The sequence below is a fragment of the Ambystoma mexicanum genome, chromosome 5q (genome assembly GCF_040938575.1).
Source record: "Ambystoma mexicanum isolate Mex_15411 chromosome 5q, UKY_AmexF1_1, whole genome shotgun sequence".
NCBI lineage: Eukaryota > Metazoa > Chordata > Amphibia > Caudata > Ambystomatidae > Ambystoma > Ambystoma mexicanum.
Window position 1 is genome coordinate 1,067,658,906 of NC_090933.1, and position 18,564 is coordinate 1,067,677,469.

Here is an 18,564-nt window from a genome sequence, read left to right on the forward strand (position 1 = left end):
GACGTTCAATCAGGATGTTGTTGTTTACTGTGTGAAAGGCAGAGGAGAGGTCACAAAGAATAAGGACAGAGGGGGTGTTAGTGTCAAGATTTGAGACCAGGTCTTCACAGGTGTTCAGAAGAGCAGTTTCCATGCCTCTTGATGCTCAAAAGCCAGACTGATGTTCGTGTAGTCAACCAGCAGATTCAGTGTGGAGGGTGAGCTGAGAGATAGCCAGCTATCCAGGAGTTTGACCAGAAAAGGGATGATAGAGATGGGGTGGTTGTTTGCCACAATGGAGGGGTTGGCAGAGGGTTTATTAAGCAGAGGGTGCACAAGGGAGTGCTTAAGAGAAGTTGAGAAAACTCCAGTGCCAAAAAAGAGGTTGCAAAGATCGGCCAAGACTGGAGCAAGAGAGTTAATGTTGTCGTTAATGGTTTGGATGAGGCCTTCATAGACCGGAGTTGTCTGGCGACCTCATCAGGTGTGAGAGGAGAAGTGGTGGAGGGGCCAAGAGAGGTTCTAGGGGTGTTGGTGTAAGATGTGGTGTGGAAGTGAGAGATAAGTATGTCATGGGTTTTTGCTGTGAAGTGAGAAGCCATGGCCGAGCAAAGGCCCTGGTTGGGTGTGACAGAAGAGGAGGCTGCAGTAGGATTGGCCAGTTCCTTACAGACTTTGAAAAGTTTGGCTGTGTTGTTTGATGCCGCAGAGATGCAGGCTTGAATAAAGACTCTTTTCTTGATGAGGATGCAGAGTCGCTATTGCCTTTGAAGGAGGTGGCAGGCCAGTTTGTCAGAAGGTCCACCTGATGCATTCCATTTCCTTTCAGCTGCCCTACACTTGTGTTTATGGGCATCCAGATTGGAGACGTACCAAGAGTTGCACTTTTTGGAAGGCTTCAGTCGGACCCTCATGGCAGGGGCAAGAATGTCAAGGGCGTTGGTGATAGAGATTTTGAGTTTAGCGAGGGCTGTGTCAGGGTGGGAGTCAGTCACAGGAGTAGGAGGCGGAGAGTAGATGGAGGCAAAGGCAGCCGTTGTCACTCTTTTCATGGGTCTGGTGACTTTGAATCTGAGTGGCCACGCCGAGTGTGCCGATGCAAGGGGAGAGGAGAGCTGTAAGTGTGAAGAAGAAGAGAGTGGTCTGTCCAAGAGAGAGAGGTGGTGAGAGGGATAGAGAGAGGAATGTCAGTAGAGATGAGAGCAAAGTGTGTCGCGCATTGTGCGTGGAGCCAGAAGGTTAGATAGAGAGGGAGACAGGTTTGAGACTAAACATGGATGCAAATAGAACACCAAGCAAACAGGTCTTCTAGTTCTACTCCGTGCAAAACCAACAGATGTCCACACTCTTGTGGAACTCTCCCGTCCCCTGCACACCCAATCAATTGTGAAAACAATCAATAATTTAACAATTGTAACAATTTGTTTTTGAAAAATGTTTGTGAAAAACAATTTAAGACAATGATTATGTTAAAAAATAACCATCAATTTAATGTTGCTATCAAATACAAGCTACACATTTGCATATTGATTCATTAGATGTTTATCATCTATACTGATGCAATTTCAACTTTACTTATTAAGCGTGGACATACACATATATCTGTCACACTCATTTTAGGTGCAATATTCTTTGTGGGCACACAGTAGGTTTAACACATTTTCTATCAATCATAGAGAGCGTTAACATATATTACTCGACGCGTTTCAGGGTTGGTTTCGTCCCCTTCTTCAAGAGTTGTTTGCCCTCTTTCTATTCCTCCTTTTGTTCTTCACCTATAATATATAATTCAATATTCAGTACAACATTCAGTTTTCATCTTGATTGGTCTATGTCATGTTCTTTTGTTGACCATATCTATAATAATAATCACCTGGATGTTCAATGTCAAATCTCCTATCTTGATAATGATGGTGGTCTTTTCAAAGAATATCCAAAAAGTTGTATTTAGAGCATGGTTGGTATGCAACCTGTAGAAATAATAGAAAAATGGCAGAGAAAAACGAAATTAAAATCGGAGAATGAGTCCTGAATTCTAGTTAAAAGAGTTCTTATCATGCAACATGTGCATCAAAATTTACCTGCCGTATCTTCATCTGTGGTAACACACAGTAAGTTAGTTAGTGTCACTGTTGGACCGCCAAGGAATCCCCGTGGGGGAGAAGTAATTTGGTTGGATGATTTTCAAAGATGTACCTGTAAAACACATATACATGTGTTATAATAGATGGTCAAAGTATAGCCATCTAGAGCCTAAATTAAACCATGGAAATTAGTTAGAGAATGGTCTATGAAACTTATGGGCATTGATTGTAAACACCTGCTTCTATTCAATTGTTACAATTGTTAAATTATTGATTATTTTCACAATTGATTGGGTGTGCAGGGGAAGGGAGAGTTCCACAAGAGTGTGGACCTCTGTTGGTTTTGCATAGGTTAACACAACCCAGTGGGCCTCATTACTGCCTTACTACGAGGTCCCTTTGCGGGTTGGGGGATTTAACGCCTGCTTTTTGCAGGCGTTAAAAAACAACCCGCAAAGGGACCCAGGGAGCTAATTACGGTACCGCAATTTGCGGTACCGTAATTAGCGCCTTCCCCATTCCCACTGAGCCCTATGGGGCAAAAATGGGAATGGGGAAGGGCAATGGGGGAAGGGGGAATTACCGCCCCGCCAACCTTGGAATGGGGCGGTAATTCCCCTTTCCGCCAAGGCGGTGCCGGTAGTTTACCGGCATGAACCATGGCGCTAATAGCGCCATGTTTCTCCGCCATCCGTGTAATGAGGCCCAGTGTCAAGGTTGTTTTTCTCCCCGGCACCCCACTAATTTATCACCAACGTCTTGAAATAACCTAAATAAGAGGTGTGCGCTAGGCCATAGATATATTCTTGAATACATTGACCTCAACGTCCTTACCATTACCGAAACATGATTCAATGGCAGCTCTGTCAATACCCATGACACTCTCCTTCCTGAGGGCTACAAAATCCGCTCCAAACCCAGACCCAGCAGGCCAGGATGCGGAGTTGCCTTGATTTTCATGAGTGACTCCCTGTTTCTATCATAACTACTCAATCTACTCCTCTTTAGAATGCCTTGTAGGTAGGCCTGGGGTCTCGCCAACCCTCTCTCTTACCCTCGCTACCATCTACAGGCCCTCTGGCCCTATTTCTCTCTTCCTCTCTGAATGGCCGACCTTGCCTCCTCCCTCTCGACCTCTTCCTCCAAACTCCTCCTCCTTGGTGATTTCAATATCCACCTCAACTCCCTAAAATCAGCCACCTCACAGTTTCGTATCCTCTGAGACTCCCTCTCTCTCACTATTCTTCCTTACAGCCCAACCCACTCAGCCGGGCACAATCTGGATGCCCTCATCTCCAGTGACATCCCTATCTCCAATCCGGTCACCACCCCTCTCCCGGTCTGGTCACTCTCTTCACTCTTTCCACCTGGGGTCCCTTGGCCCCATCTCTAAGCCACCCCCAGGGCTGCCAACCTCCTTCATCCACTCACACACAATGTTTCCTTTAATAGCAGACACTTTCTACAACAGTGTGTAATCCCAAAGGTACACAAATGACACCTTAGTAGGTTGCTCAATTGATGAATAACTCAAACAAGAGGTTGTACAATGACAATCCCTAAAACTACTAACATGCCTATGACACATTGATGATACATTGATGATATTGGGCCTCATTACAAGTATGTCAGTCCGGATATAGCATTGCTGGTCACTCTATACCGGCATCTTTTTCCAGTCCGGCATACTCTGTGTTGGGATGCCGCTGACACAGTCACTGCAAGTGGCCTACTATAACCGTAAACAGAATGACCGGAATCTGCCACAAAATGCATCTGCTGTGCCTGAGACACTGGCATGGGGTTAGTACGTGCACATTCGAAGTACCATGTACACAGAAACACTGGCATGGACATGCCAGTAGCACTGTGATTTCCATGCCGGCAACACCTGCATTGTGGACCAGGCTTTCACTAGAGTTAGGTGTGTAATAACAGGCCACAGGTGGCCAGAATCAGCCCTGGTGGCCCCAACGAGTACTGCCACAGTACAAAAGGACCACCCTGACACCCCACACATCTTCCAACGCTACTATGTTAGCAGTAGCAGTAGCCATACTGAAGGCATGCAGGCCTACTACTTGAACAGGCAGCGAGGCAGAGGAGGCGGTGGAGGCACCAGAGGAGAAGGAGGGCCATTATGGCCCAGCAAAACAACAATGGGCCTCATTCCGAGTATGGCGTTAAGGGATACCGGTCACCGTTAACGAGACCGGTGCCGGTAATCCATTACCGCCACATTCCGAGTTCCCTTTGCGCCCTCGTCCTTAACGCCCAGGCGTTAGGGACGAGGGCGCAAAGGGGCTTTTGTACTTTACGGTCACCGTTATTTGCAATTTCCCTATTCCCATTGAGTCCTATGGGGGCTCATTTGGGAATGGGGAAGGGCCCTGGGGAATGGGAAATTACCGCCCTGGTCAACTCGGAATAGGGCGGTAATTTCCCATTCCACCAGGGCGGTGCCGGTACGGGTCCGGTGCCGACCAAGGCGCTACTACCGCCATTGGTTAGCGCCGGACTCGAAATGAGGCCCAATGTCTAGCAGGTTGCAGCCCGCAGGCAGCCACCTATACCATGCATAAGGGCCACCCCTGGCAACCTGAGCCAAACCCAGATCCACACCCTGTACCAGCTAGACAGGGAGACCATCACATCCATAGTGGACATGATCCACAATGACTTAGTCAGCCTCCTACAGATCCATACAGCTACCCCCACCCCTTGCTCAAGGTAGTGTCGTGCTACAGCCATGGGCAGTAACCAAAACACTGTGGGTGCACTGCATGGGCTATCGCAACCCTGTTTCTCGCGTGTCCCGTTCCAGCTCATTGATGCACTCCTGCGGCACATGGCAGATCACATAGGCCTGCCCAGACCGGCAGACGAGGTCAATGCCATGAATATTGCATTCCATGCCCTTGCAGACATGCCCAATGTAATAAGTGCATTGGACTGCACACATGTGGAGCAGGTGGCCAGGCATGCCGCTGAGGCATTGTACAGGAATCAAAAACTCTACCACTAACTCAATTTGCAGATGGTGTGTGATGCCTGCCACCTCATCACCCACTGCTGTGCCAAATTCCCTGGTTCAACCCACGACTCGATGGTGCCACGGAACTCCACACTGCCAGGGTACATGGCAGTTGGGTGAGTGTATATACCAAAGCATATACACTGTTGAAGGCACGTGGGGGCAGGATAGACCATAGTGTACCTGGCCATTGGGTGAGTGTATCTACCAAACCATGTACACTGATGAATGTTGGGATGTATAGCACCTATCAGCAGTGCATGTGTCCAATGCAGTGTCCAACACATACATATCATGCCTGAGTTCAAGGCATTGACCGGCATGTGTCAACTGTCCAAACAGGACATGTGCATGTATAACAACATCAAATCTGTACTGCAATATCAAAACCACTACATATACCAGAATGCATCACATAATGTCCCTAAACCCTGAACAAACACACTCAGCACAACCCACACCACCTGCTGCATGGACTAATCATTCTTCAGCATTACAACACCCGACCTCCGTAGCATTAGCGTTCCACACACCACACAGTCAGTTCCCTTGCCTATTTCAAGTGCACATGCACACATGGATGTTACCTTAGTCTCAAAAATGCAGCCAGACATGTCTATGAATGTATGATAGGCTCATCATAGGACTACAGAATTGGAACTCTCATTTGTGTTTGTTGAACTGAAAGGGTCAGAGGTCAAGGTGGGTGTGAATGAGCCATGGAAAAGTGACAACAAACCACACACACACCACAAATATTGCAAAGGCGTATTGGCTTGTTGGCAATCATACGGCTGTCATCGCCTTCCCCATCCATTCAATTCCTTGTATGGTATCCCTGTGGATATATGGACATCCATCATTTTGCTATAATCTTTGATGCTGTACAATCACTCCCATGCAGCATGTCATGTAGATCAGAACGCAAGCACAATTTCAGGAATGTACTGAATCCTAAAAAAACATGAACTCATATTGCAGCTCAGATATACATCCTTACCTGTGTCAGATCTGCGTACCAGGTCTGCGGCCACTGGCCGGGACTGCTGTGTCAGGCACACGGGCTTTGTCAGTCCAAATACTATTCGACAGGCCGAGGAATATTGCCACCTGGTGATTGCACCAGCACGCTTACACCCGGACAAGCCACAATTGCATTTAGAATGTGCCATTACCTTGACATTGATGACTGCAGACATACATCCCTAATATGACCCTGATGCTCTGAAAAATTGTCCATACAATGCATGGCCATCCATTCACACTGACAATGCGTATGTTAACATGCACAACTATGACATATGCTACATCACCAGCAATTAGCATGTATAATTTTGCATTGCTTAGTGAACAGTATACATACTGTACCAACATGAAATGGCCACAACAATGACCATCTACCCTTTCTGTCACTCCTGTGCAGGTGAGGCTGGATATCCCCTGATGCCATGGCTGATGACCCCTGTGAGGCAACCACATAACCAGCACGATCAGGGATACAACCGTGCTCACATTCATACTCGTTGTACAATAGAGCAGACATTTGGCCTTTTAAAGTCATTACTTCCGCTGTCTGAGCAGAACGGGGGGGCGCACTTAAGTACAGGCCGGTGAAGGGGGCAAGATAGTCCTGACCTGTGCCATGTTGCACCTGCACATGCACCCACCAGAGGCGGAGGAGGATGACAGTGATGATGAACTGCCATTGGCACATCACAGGGATGCCATGGATGGCCGTGCTGCCCGCGATTAACTGATTTACCACTATTTTTGAGCACTTCACACATGCACGTGGCACAGGCCAGCTAACGCACAGGGCACTGCACAGTAAAAAATAACTCTCTTACACCCAAAAACAATGTCCAGTCATGATTCCAAAGCTACACCAAATGCAAAGTGTATAATGAAATTATTTACAAATGTGGAATAAAAACCACTGCCAAAACTATTCCCTCCCTCTCACCAACTATACCTCCCCATCCCCCCTCCCCAAATATCCCTCCCTACTCCCTCTTCCCAGCTATCGCTCCCCACTCCCCCTTCTCAACTATCCCTGCACACCCCCCAACCCCAACTGTCTCTACACAACTCCTGTCATGTTGTGGAACCCTGATTTACACAAGTCACAGACAGGGCCCATTTACGTCCCCTTTTGGGTCAGGCGTGCGGCTGTGTGCCTAGCTGGACCACCGCATTGAATTCTGCCTTCTTCTGTAGTGCATGGAACTAGCAGGGGGTGTAGTGGTGGATGGTGCGTGGGGCAGTTCCATGGGCGTCAGCCTAGGAAAGCCTGGAGGAACATAGCCATTGGCTCAGCTGTTGATGACATTCACTGTTGCCCTCCCGTACTCTCCTGGCATCTGTACTATGGCTCTAGTACAACAGCCAAGTGCACAGGCATTATGACGCCCACTATCCTGGACGCTCTCACGCTTCAGCCGCACCTCCTGGAGGTGCTGCTGCACCAGGGCAGTCAAGGCGTCCTGGCATTGTTCCATGCGGCTGAGTCTGCCATCAATTTCCCTCACACTGGGGAAGGGTGGGTATTGTGGGCTAATTGAGCCCATGTGGCTGACTAGCAAAGACTCATGGGTGCTGTGGTCGGTGTTCTCCCCCGTGTCCACTGCACCGTCATCTGTAATGTTCTCCACACTGGACACATGTGCATGTGGCTGCAGTGGTGGTGGTGGTACTTCTGCAGCTGGGGCTGCCTGAGTGGGTGCATCTTGTGCGACCAGTGGTGGCTCAATAGCTGGAGCATGTGCAATCGGTGGTGGCTCAATGGCTGGGACTTGTGCAGCCAGTGGTGGCTCAATGGCTGGTGCTTATCGACCAGTGGTGGCTCAATAACTGAAACTCGTGCAACTGGTGGTGTCTCAATTACTGGTGCTTGTTCGACCAGTGTTGGCTCAATGGGTGCAGCCGGGGTTGCAGTGGCAGTTGTGCTTGCTGAGGCTGTGGTGTCCTGGGTGGAGGTGGTGGTCCATTTGGTCTGGCGGCTTCGACGGCTGGTGTCCCTAAAGGTGCTTGGATGGGCCTCTTCATTGTCAGATGATGTTCCCGAGGGATTCAGAAAGTCAGCTTGTCAATGAACAGTGTGGATTAATGAGGCAGAGATACATGCATAATCTTGTTTGTGTCCTTGCTGTATCGGGAACATGGCGGGGTACATGGCATGGTGCACACATGCTTGTATCATGCGTACTGTGCGGGTGGATATGTGATGTCCATACATGTTAGGGTGGCGTGCTAGAGATACTGTTGTTATGTACTGACAATTGCTGGGTACAGTGTTAAGGGTGTAGCCTTCACGCTATGGGATGTTGGGGAGGGGTGTGCCATGGATAGGTTCACCATGTGCTTGCTGCCTATAGCACTTACAGGAATAGGTGTCAATTTTTGCTCATGGGTCAGGCTGAATGGGACGAGGGAGTCACATGTTTCATTTGTGTGTGACGCTGGTCATTTGTGGGTGGAGAAGGGATTTAGCACTGATGTGACTTTGTGCCAGGGGTAGCCCGATGGGCACACACACATTAAGCTGTGGCAGGAGAATGTATGTCTGTGTGGAAGCAGAATCATGTTCTGTTGGCAGTACATGGTGCTTGTGCTGTGTTCTAGGTGTATTAGTGCTATGAGTGAAGTTTTGGGGGAGGGTTTATATCGGTGTATGCACCTAGGTTGCTGGTGTCTTGGGGGGCATGCAGTGCTTTATTGGTGTTTTGGATGATGCACTGTGCATTTATGTCATATGTTGCTACAGTAGCGGGTGCAGGTTGTACAGGGAGGTTGAAATTACATTGGTGTTATGTGCACTCGCCAGATGTCCTGGCTCCGAACCTCTGCAGCACCAACCCCTGCAATGGTCTCGAGGTGCAGCACACTGCTGCATATCTCCTACCAGGTGAGCAGGCATATTGGGGATGTGCTCCCGCCACCTGTGGCCATGCCCTGTCTACGCTGGGCCGAGAGGAGGTTGTGCACCCTCAAGCGCAGGTAGTCCCACCTCTTGGGGCAGTGTTGCACTGTGAGGGGGGCTGTGCCAACTGCAGAGACTTTCTGGGCAACCTCCTCCCAGATGCTCTTCTTGTGCAGCTGGGCCTTTCTGTGCTGGTTGTTTGCAAACAGCTCTGCAGCATGCTGGACTTTGGTGTCCGATAACATGTTAAGCTCTGCCTCACTGAAGCGTGGCTTGTGCTTCCGGTTCTCAGACTCTTGATGGCATGGCAAAGGTGGAGTGTCTGTGGTCAGGAGTGGTGGATGTTGCCTGTGCTTTCAGGATTGCAATGGATTGTGTTTTTGTAATGGCCGCTGGCCGATTTCCTGTTTTGTTGATCACTGTGTTGCTGGTCACGGTATTTGCAGGACTGCTGTTACTAGTGCCGGCAGCTCTGGGACTGTGTTGCCGGATTCGGAGTCGCCGGCAGCGAGGACGACAGTGTTGTCATTTTTGGGGGGTTTTGATGGTGTTTCTGGCATGCCGGTACTAACACTTCCAGCATGCCATAATGCGGGTGCAGGCCAACACGTAATCAGCTGGAGTTTCCGGCATCATGGGTTGCCAGACAGGGTGGCACCAGCATGCCGGAAAATCAAATTTCTTACCGGCAAACTTGTAATGAGGCCCATTGTCTTGATTTTGAAAAAAATCCAAAGATCCTCGTATGTATGTATGACTGCAGTTGGTGACATTTTCCTTGAAGATTAGGGTCTTCAGGTCCTTTCTGAAGCATAGAATAGAGAGGCCAACTTGTATTTGTGTTGATAACGTGTTCCAGAGCCAGGGTACATAGAAGGAAAGGCCTGTTCCTGTTATTTCCTTCTTGCAGTTCTTTATTTCCAGCCTAGCAATCTTGTGTCTTCTGTTGGTGCACTAGCCTCTAGAGATGGTGAGTTTCTCAGCCAAATAGGGTTATGTTTTGCTTGTGACTTCTTTGGCGGTTATAAAGTCAGTCTTGCAGATGATGCATGCTCCAAGGGGTACCCAGAGTAGGATTTTATCTACAGCCAGGCCACATTTTTCCAAAGCTTATGTTCCAATAGGAAGACAAGGGACAATCAACTTGCCACACTCCACACCTCCATCTTGCAAAAGGGTCACTCAGCCAGTGAAACTTAAATTGCACTTTACCCATAGACAACCTTCTACAACATAGAAACAGTATAATACAGAACAAACACCCTTAGTAGTCACTGATCATCCAGCACTAACCCAACTGAATAGTATTGTTAAGGACCTACAAATTATATGTATCAGGGATGCTGAGTTTGACTAGATAAAAAAAAAATAGTCCTTGAACATGCTCATGCAATGTTAGGAGATGCAAAATGTGCAACCACATCTGCACTGAATCTGCCAAACGGTGTGGAAACAGTGTTAAGCTTGGGTTAAATGATCAAAATAAACTTGCAACGTTAAAAGTGCTTAGGCGTAACACTGCTCAAAATATGCTTGGTTAGAATACAATCCAGATTCAGTAAGTGAGGGTTTATCATTACTTATTATAATTATAATTGGTTATGTATAACGTTCTTCTAAGCACGGACCCAGGGATCAAACCTCTGTTGCTCTGCATCGTCTTGCTTCCAAGGGGAGCGTGTTGCCCCTATGCAATGCTGCCAAGACAGTGGTCAGTGCAGAGCAGACCCTCTTCCTGGACCTTTTCCTTGCATCAAACAGTACATCTTAGAATATTACTTGTGACCTGTTAAATGAAAGGATTATGATTTTTATTTGGGTATTTTGTTCCTCTATATATCAGTAGTTTCATTACATGTTTAATGCTAACATTGAGAAATATATTCCCTATATGTTTACCTGATTTATCAAATAACAAGTTCCCAGTATGCCAAAATAATTGGAGATACCACTAGGTCCTTTTAGTTTAACATGGAAGAGCTGTCCTCACAATTAGGTCCATACAAGTGAGCAATATCCCAAGACTGCTTAGAGAGACGTATTGCAGTGAAGGCTGTTTTTTAGTATGAATGCTGGCCATCTATGAATGCTGACAGAATGTTGGTGGATAGTGTGACTGACAGCTCGGGCGAATGTTGATGAGTGCTTGAGTGTGAATGTTCTGAATGCGCCAGTTAGGGTCCTGTGCTAAAGTGCAAGAGGATGGCCTGTGGGTGGTCTCCTAATGTAAATACTTAAGAGTAACTGAACCAATACAGCAACATACACATAATAAAGCATGCCTGTTATTCATAAATAAATGGCTTGCAGCTGTTATGTGTCTGGACTACCATCCATGCCCACCAGGACACAACAAAATTGAAAACGAGAAGAACTCAAAAGAATTCAAGTAACAGGAATGACAATGAAATAAGTAAGAGGAGCTTTGTTGGGGGGCAGCAGCGCAAGATAGACCACCCACCACCCCCAAAGGAGAAAACAATTCTCAGGAAGAGCAGGTAGCACATGGGATAGAAAAACAAGAGATACAAATACCAACAATTGGGCAGAACTGTTCTCATATTAGAATACATCCCCTTGCAACTCCAGTATCTCATTGCTAAACATCACCACCACGGAATATAATGACAACGTGGGGATCGAGATACGGATTCTACTGGGCATGAGAAGCCCTTCAACGGATTGTCTACAGCAAAAGTTAGCGCAAAGGCTTCCATTGCTCTAAGTCATACAGGTACAAATACATGGCTCCTAACATATGAAGGAGAGGTTGCCAATGCCTCCCAATAATAACATATCTGTTGATATATATATACGGAAAAGGGAAGCATTCAGTAGATGGAAAGCATTACTTTATCACATCGAAAACGAAGCAAAGTTTCTCCACAGGGTTTTCCTACAGGGCAAGCGAGTATATCCGATTGCATGTTGCCACAAGGAAGAGCGACTGCATTCAGGTAGTGCTGCTTGGGCCGGTCCAGCACAGTGGGGAGATGACAGTGGCAGCGATGCACTCAAAGAGGGAGGGGGAGAAACATATACGCAGAGAGGGCTATACTCCCCTATCAACTTTTCCAGGAGAGAACATGGGGCTCAGGTGGAACAAGGGACTAGTGTCGTGGACACGCCACAGAAGGACGTCCGTGCAAGCAGGAATTCGGCCGCCCAGCAGGAGGGCAGCGGGGATGTTTGTGTGGGCAGCGTGCAGGCACTGGAGTGGCAGGGAGCTCTGTTTCCCTCGGGAACCTGAAGAATATGGCAACTTCAGTCATGCAGCATTGCAGTGCGTGCCCAATGGCTCAACACACAATTCCAGTGAGGTACTGGAGTGCAGAACACTTAGTTACTCTCCTTTACGGAAACGGTATAGGGAATATTTAGCTCAACTGGGATGGAAATAGGTTTTACAAAAATCGGGACGATACTGGTTATATTGGAGGGCAATATTATGGGCCTCATTACAAGGTGGGCGGTAAGGGATTACTGGCACCGCTAAGGGCACCGGTGCCAGTAATCCCTTACCACCCTACTACGAGTTCCCTTTGCGGGTCCTCCCTTAACACCTGGTTTTTCCAGGCGTTAAGGACGGGACCCGCAAAGGGACTCTGGAGCTAATAACGGCACCGCAATTTGCGGTACCGTTATTAGCGCCTTCCCCATTCCCATTGAGCCCTGTGGGGGCTCAAATGGGAATGGGAATGGCCCTGATGAATGGGGAGTTTCCGGTCCCGACAACCTTGGAATGGACCGGTAATTGCTCCATTCACTAGGGGGGAGTCAGAACGAGTTTGGAGGCAGCCATGGCACTAATAGCGCCATGGCTATCTCCAACCTCGTAATGAGGCCCTACGTCTCAATTGAGGTTATTGTTTCTGCTGATTTTGGCCAAACCAGCAGTCAAGGAAGTTGGACACCTCATTAATATGGATGTTTTACTATGGTAGAATTGAAGTATATGGCTAGGAATGAAGAGACATACTATAGCATGTGTGTGCATGCTGTCCCATGTTAGTGAAAGTTAGGGATATTAACTTTGTCATTTAGGGTTAGTTGTTCCAAGGCCATTGTCTTGTGTGGTGAATGGTAAATGTATAGGTTACATATTGTGGCCTTAAAAGAAGGTCATAATTAAGGAAACACAAAGTTATTGAAAGAATAGTACAGCACACTGTATTGGCTTGGGAAATGCTTATGAAATGATATGACTGGTTATTTATAACACACGTAATACCCAGAGGTTTCTAAGCGCATACCCGGGGATCAAAACTGTGTTACTCCATGTTGTCTTGCTTCCAAGGCAAGCATATAGCCCCTGAGCTATCCTCCCGAGACAGAGATTCAGTTACAGGTTTATTAACAAAATAGTTAGGGAGTAGTGCTGCATGAGAGCGTATATAACTATATCTAGGCTCTAGGATACTGACATTTAGAAAGTTGCTCAGGTGTAGACTTGTATCCAATGCCAAAAAAGCTATTAGCCAAAGGATGCATTATTGAGAAAAAGTGCTTAGTGATAGCAGTACAAGTGAGTAGAAATACAAGGCTCAGTGTGCAATCATCAAAAGGAAGAAGAACATGAGTTTAAAGAAATATGAGAAATATGAGAAAAGTCTGCACTATAAAAGAGACCATAAAGAATATGTTTTTGTTGTTGGATCCATTAGAGTAAAGTTTTGCATATTTAAGTTGAAAATAGTAGAAATAGTGGTGAACTGGTCCAGGAGGTACCACATATTGGTGTCACCCCACTGTCAAAGGTGTGGGATGGCAAATTATTTTTATATATGTATACAGTAGGGAGTATGAGTGACATATGGGGGTATGTTAAGTATGTAATAAGGTGTGATACGTGAGCAGTTGGAGAGTGTTTATATTGTGGAGTGAGTATAACATTTGTGGAATTAGATTACAGGTTTAGAGTATATTGGATGGGACATGGTCCTTTGTATTATACAGAAGCAGTGGTATAGGTTTATCACTGCTATCCTTGGTGGACGGTGGTTTGTGTTGCGTGTGGGATAGTGGACAGTGTTGTTCTATATGACACAAGGTTTGTTACACTAGTGGCAGTGTAACACCTCTTGGCAGAATGTGAGAATTGTTTGACATGGGTGGTCTCGATAGATATGCCCGGGCTCTATGCCCACAAATAGGGGTACATCCTAGTCCAGAAGGTTTACAACCTATGATTTCTCAACTATGCTACCTTTTTCTTTATGAGCTCTGCCCAGCAACCTTGGTGTAGTGGACCTCATCCATTGTCTGTTGTTAAAAGGAACATGCTATGACTGGACTGAATGGTTGTGTGTTGTTTTGCAGGAAGGGAGATGTTATATAGTTTGAATGTTGTCCTGTCCTGCTGGCCATCTATGAATGCAGATAGAATGTTGGTGTATGGTGTGACTAACAGGAGAATGTTGATGAGTGCTGGAGTGTGAATGTTCTGAATGTGTCAGTTGAAGGCCTGAGCTGAAGTGCAAGAGGATAACCAGTCAGTGGTGTGATGAATCCAAAGGTGTCATCACGGATTCCCCGGCTGTGACCTCCTCCCATGTGGCCAGGGGACATCAGCCAATACCTGGGGGCGTTTACATGAGGGAGAATCACATGGGAGGAGACAACTACAGGGAGATCTGTTGCCTCATTGGGCAAGACACCATATCCCCCCTTTACCATGAGGAAAACCCTCTAATATCAATTTTCTTAATTGCGTATTGTCGTTCTGGTCAGGCCGGCACCTTTGACCAAAACACCCAAAACTCACACATAACAATGTTAGTTTCTAATGTGCCAATATCTGAGAAAAAACATATAAAAGTTAAAAGTCGAATGACATCCAAGAGCTCCAACAGAGACGAGGAGGAGGATGAGGGATTTTGTGCAAAGTGACAGGAGGCTCGAAGTACAACATGCAGGCTAGTTGGTTTTCCAAGTTTTCAGTGTGCGGGACATTTAAAGATTGCAACCATACTACTGGATCGAGCAGTGCAGGAGAAGACGTTGAACCCCATGCTGAGTCTCACGAGTGTGAGACACATGGGCAAGTTTGCTGGAACAGAGAAGGCCACCGAGATGGGAGGTGAAATGCCACGTACGAGCCAGAAGGCCGCAGTGACACTGTGAGCCATGCAGGAGTTCCTGAATGGTGGGCTGTTTGGAAAGGCAGTGTTATCCAGCCTGGGCAAAAAAGGAAAGCTGACTTGTGATCACAGAGCCGCGCAGAACGCTGGAAGACCGACGCACACTGCAGAGTGGAAAGAGGGTGAAGGAACCACACCACAGAGGTACAAGCAGAATCGGAGATGCTGGAAGAAACTGGTGAGTCTGCCCAAAGCATCTGGGGACCCCAGGGCATTTCGAGAAGTATGCAAAGAAACGAAATTGCTGATGTAGAAAATACGCAAAGTTTGTTTGAATGCAGTCAAGGCAAAGTACAAATTCAATGTCCAATAAGAAGAATGTTTGAATGCATACAAGGGAAAGAGCAAAGGCAACCCCCAATCAAGTACACATGCATGAGTTGCCAGTGTGGGGTAAATGTTTGAGCAAATGTTACCATAGACAGATATACCAAGCACTTCACACTATATGCTATTGTCATACAGTCAAAGATCTGTGAAACTCATAAGGGGTCCCAGCATGTGAGTACAACAGGCAGCTTAAAATGTGTAAAGATTCCTGGCAGGGGAGCATACCAGGTTATCTGAAAAACCATAAAGGGAAGTCCTGGCAGGGAGTACATAAGGCGATCTACAAAGTTACAAGAAATTCTACAAAAAGACTGTTACAGAACTTTTTGTTTGAACACACATGCTGTGAGTCCAGTGAAGACACTAAGAACATGTCAGTATTTACCTTTTTGACATCATGTTTAAGAATCCATGGAAGGGGACCACCCTCTGGATCCAGGGGTCTTTACCTTGGAGAAAATGTGCATTGTAGTCATTCTGATACTTTTGGTTTTGAAAACATTTTCTAACATCAAGTTAAAGACATTTCCTTGCACCTTTTGTTGTTTTGATTATAGTGTGAGGCTCATGATAGGACGTTTAGAACACAAGGACAGCTTTTCAGTTACTGACATCTTGACAAAGACAGACCCTTAGTTTTGGTTTCTAGGTAGGAAAGTAACGTTTTTGAATAGGGCCAGAGAAGCTTTTTCCGAACCCATTTTTATTTAATACATCTCTTTAAATAAAATATGACAACTTTGTTTCGGTTTTCATTTTTGAGTCATCACTGTGGTCTCATAATGTAAATCCTTAAGAGTAACTGGAACAATACACCAACAAAACACCACATTACCAACACTAAAGATCAATCCTATCTACTGCCTAGCAATGTCGGCCCCACTACTAAACTAAACATTTCCACCCGCCCAATTGCTCTTAGCCCTAGCTCAACACCTCCTACCACAGGAAAAGCAAACCTAACTATAATATCCAGGGTGCCCTAATTAACTCTAGGTCCCTAGCGGCCCATGCCCTAGAGATTACAGACATTATCATTACACATAATCTTGACTTCCTAGCCATCACAGAATCATGGCTCCATGCGGCAGCAGGCCCAGCCCTTGCCCTAGCCATGCTAGACAACTACACAATCTGTAGAAAGGACAGACCCTCCACTAAAGGTGGAGGTGTAGCCATTATAGCAAAAACACACCCTTAACACAAGAGAAACATCAAAAACTCCCATCCCGTCGGGAGAATGACTTTCAGTAAAAATGGCCCAGCCACCTTCAATATCCACCTCATCTACAGATCCTGGGGCCTGTACTCACTTTCTAAAATGATGTAACCCAAGTCCTCTCTACTAATTCCAAACCATAAACCCAATCCATTATCTGGGGTGACTTCAACTTAGGTTTTAACGACCCACTAGTCAAAAATGCACTTTTGCCAATACTGTCTCAGCACTTGGCTTCTCGCACCATAGCCAGAACTCTGCACATGCGAAAGGCTGCATCCTCGACTGGCTCGCGGATCTTAACTGCAAGTCTGCCATCACTTCGATCTCTGCCTGTCCAATGTCTGACCCCCATCTCATAACATTTAATATCGATACCAAGCTAGGTCTTACTAACCTCCCACAACTGGCTCTGGCCGCCCCTTCAAGAAACAAAATATCACAGCTAATAATCTACTACCCCTTTTGCAACCGATTCGAGTGGCCCAAAATATTGGAAATAATGACCTTATTAAAATGACAAACCAGTATAATGAAACTGTACTTGCAGCCATAGACAAACCAGCTCTTCTCTCCATATGCAAAGCGAAACAACTAGCACACCTAAAGCATTAAGAAAGGCCAAGAGAAAAGCTGAATCTCATTGAAAAAATATCCTAATGAACCAAATGAACTAGGATTCTCCAGAGCCGCCCATGAGTGCAAACAAGAGGTCCTCCTGACAAAAATACTATATACAACGAAAGAATCACCAAGACCAACTCAAAAACAAAGGAACTCTTTTCCATCCTCAGAGAATTAGAATCTCTGGTTCCCCCAGCAGAAGGCTGCAACAAGGACACAAACTGGTTTTCGAACATCCAGAATGCTCGCCTAGACAAAATCACTCTACTTCAGTGAAAAATTAAAGCAAAAAAAACCTTACTCCGACCTAATGTACCTTCTAGCAAGCACCTTAACGCCCTAGCTAACGGTGGAGAGCCACAATTTGAATTTACAAAGTTCACCAATTCAGAAGTCCTCCAAATTATCTCAAGCCTAAAACCCTCAAGGTACCAAGGTGACCCATGCCAGGCAACAGGCATCAAAGACTGTGCCCCTCAACTCACCCCTTTCATCACGAGTCTCATCAATGCCTCATTTAAAAACAACTGCGTCCCGACGGACTTAAAAAATGCATGGGTGTTACCTCTACTAAAAAAACTACACTTAACCCAAACATACCTACCAACCTCCGCCCAATCACAACAGTGCCATTCCTACTGAAAATACTAGACAGCGTAGCATACCTTCAAATACAAAACTAATTGGAAGCCAATAACCTCCTTGGGTTATGACAATCTGCATTCCGCCTGAGACATGGGACTGAAACAGCTCTCTTGGACTTAAAAATCCAAATGGATGAACTAAAAAGACAAAGGGAAATTAGCCTTACTTCTCCTTGACCTCTCAGCTGCATTCAATCTTGTTGACCATAATCTCGTTTGCAAACATGTGGCTTCAGCAGCACATTTCTCCCTGAACGCCACTCAATGAATAAAATCTTTTCTAACAGACAGAACAATGAGAGTCTTCTCCACCAAGGCTGAATGAAGCACCACCCACCGCTGTCTCATGTGGAGTGCATCAATGCTTGTGCGTCTCTCCAACATTATTTCATATTTTCACAAAACTCCTATTTGACTTCCTTGATGATTTGGGTGTGACCTACATTTATTATGCAGTGGACACCCAAATCCACATCCCTATTACCGGCGACCATGCCACCCGACACTGCCACCCTCAATGCCATATATCTAACTATCCAGGCATGGATGGCTCATCGCGGTCTGTGCCTGAATGACGAAAAGACCAAGTTT

At 46.3% G+C, this 18,564-nt stretch overlaps 1 long non-coding RNA gene across 1 annotated transcript; it reads right to left on the reverse strand.

The window, feature by feature from the left end:
- Positions 1-1,608: 1,608 nt before the first annotated feature.
- On the reverse strand, positions 1,609-2,166 carry LOC138498674 (uncharacterized). Its single transcript, XR_011278825.1, has 3 exons — positions 2,061-2,166; positions 1,853-1,949; positions 1,609-1,754 (listed from the first exon to the last, which is right to left on the reverse strand). It is a non-coding gene; the product is annotated as an uncharacterized lncRNA (long non-coding RNA).
- Between the last annotated feature and the right edge of the window lie 16,398 nt (positions 2,167-18,564).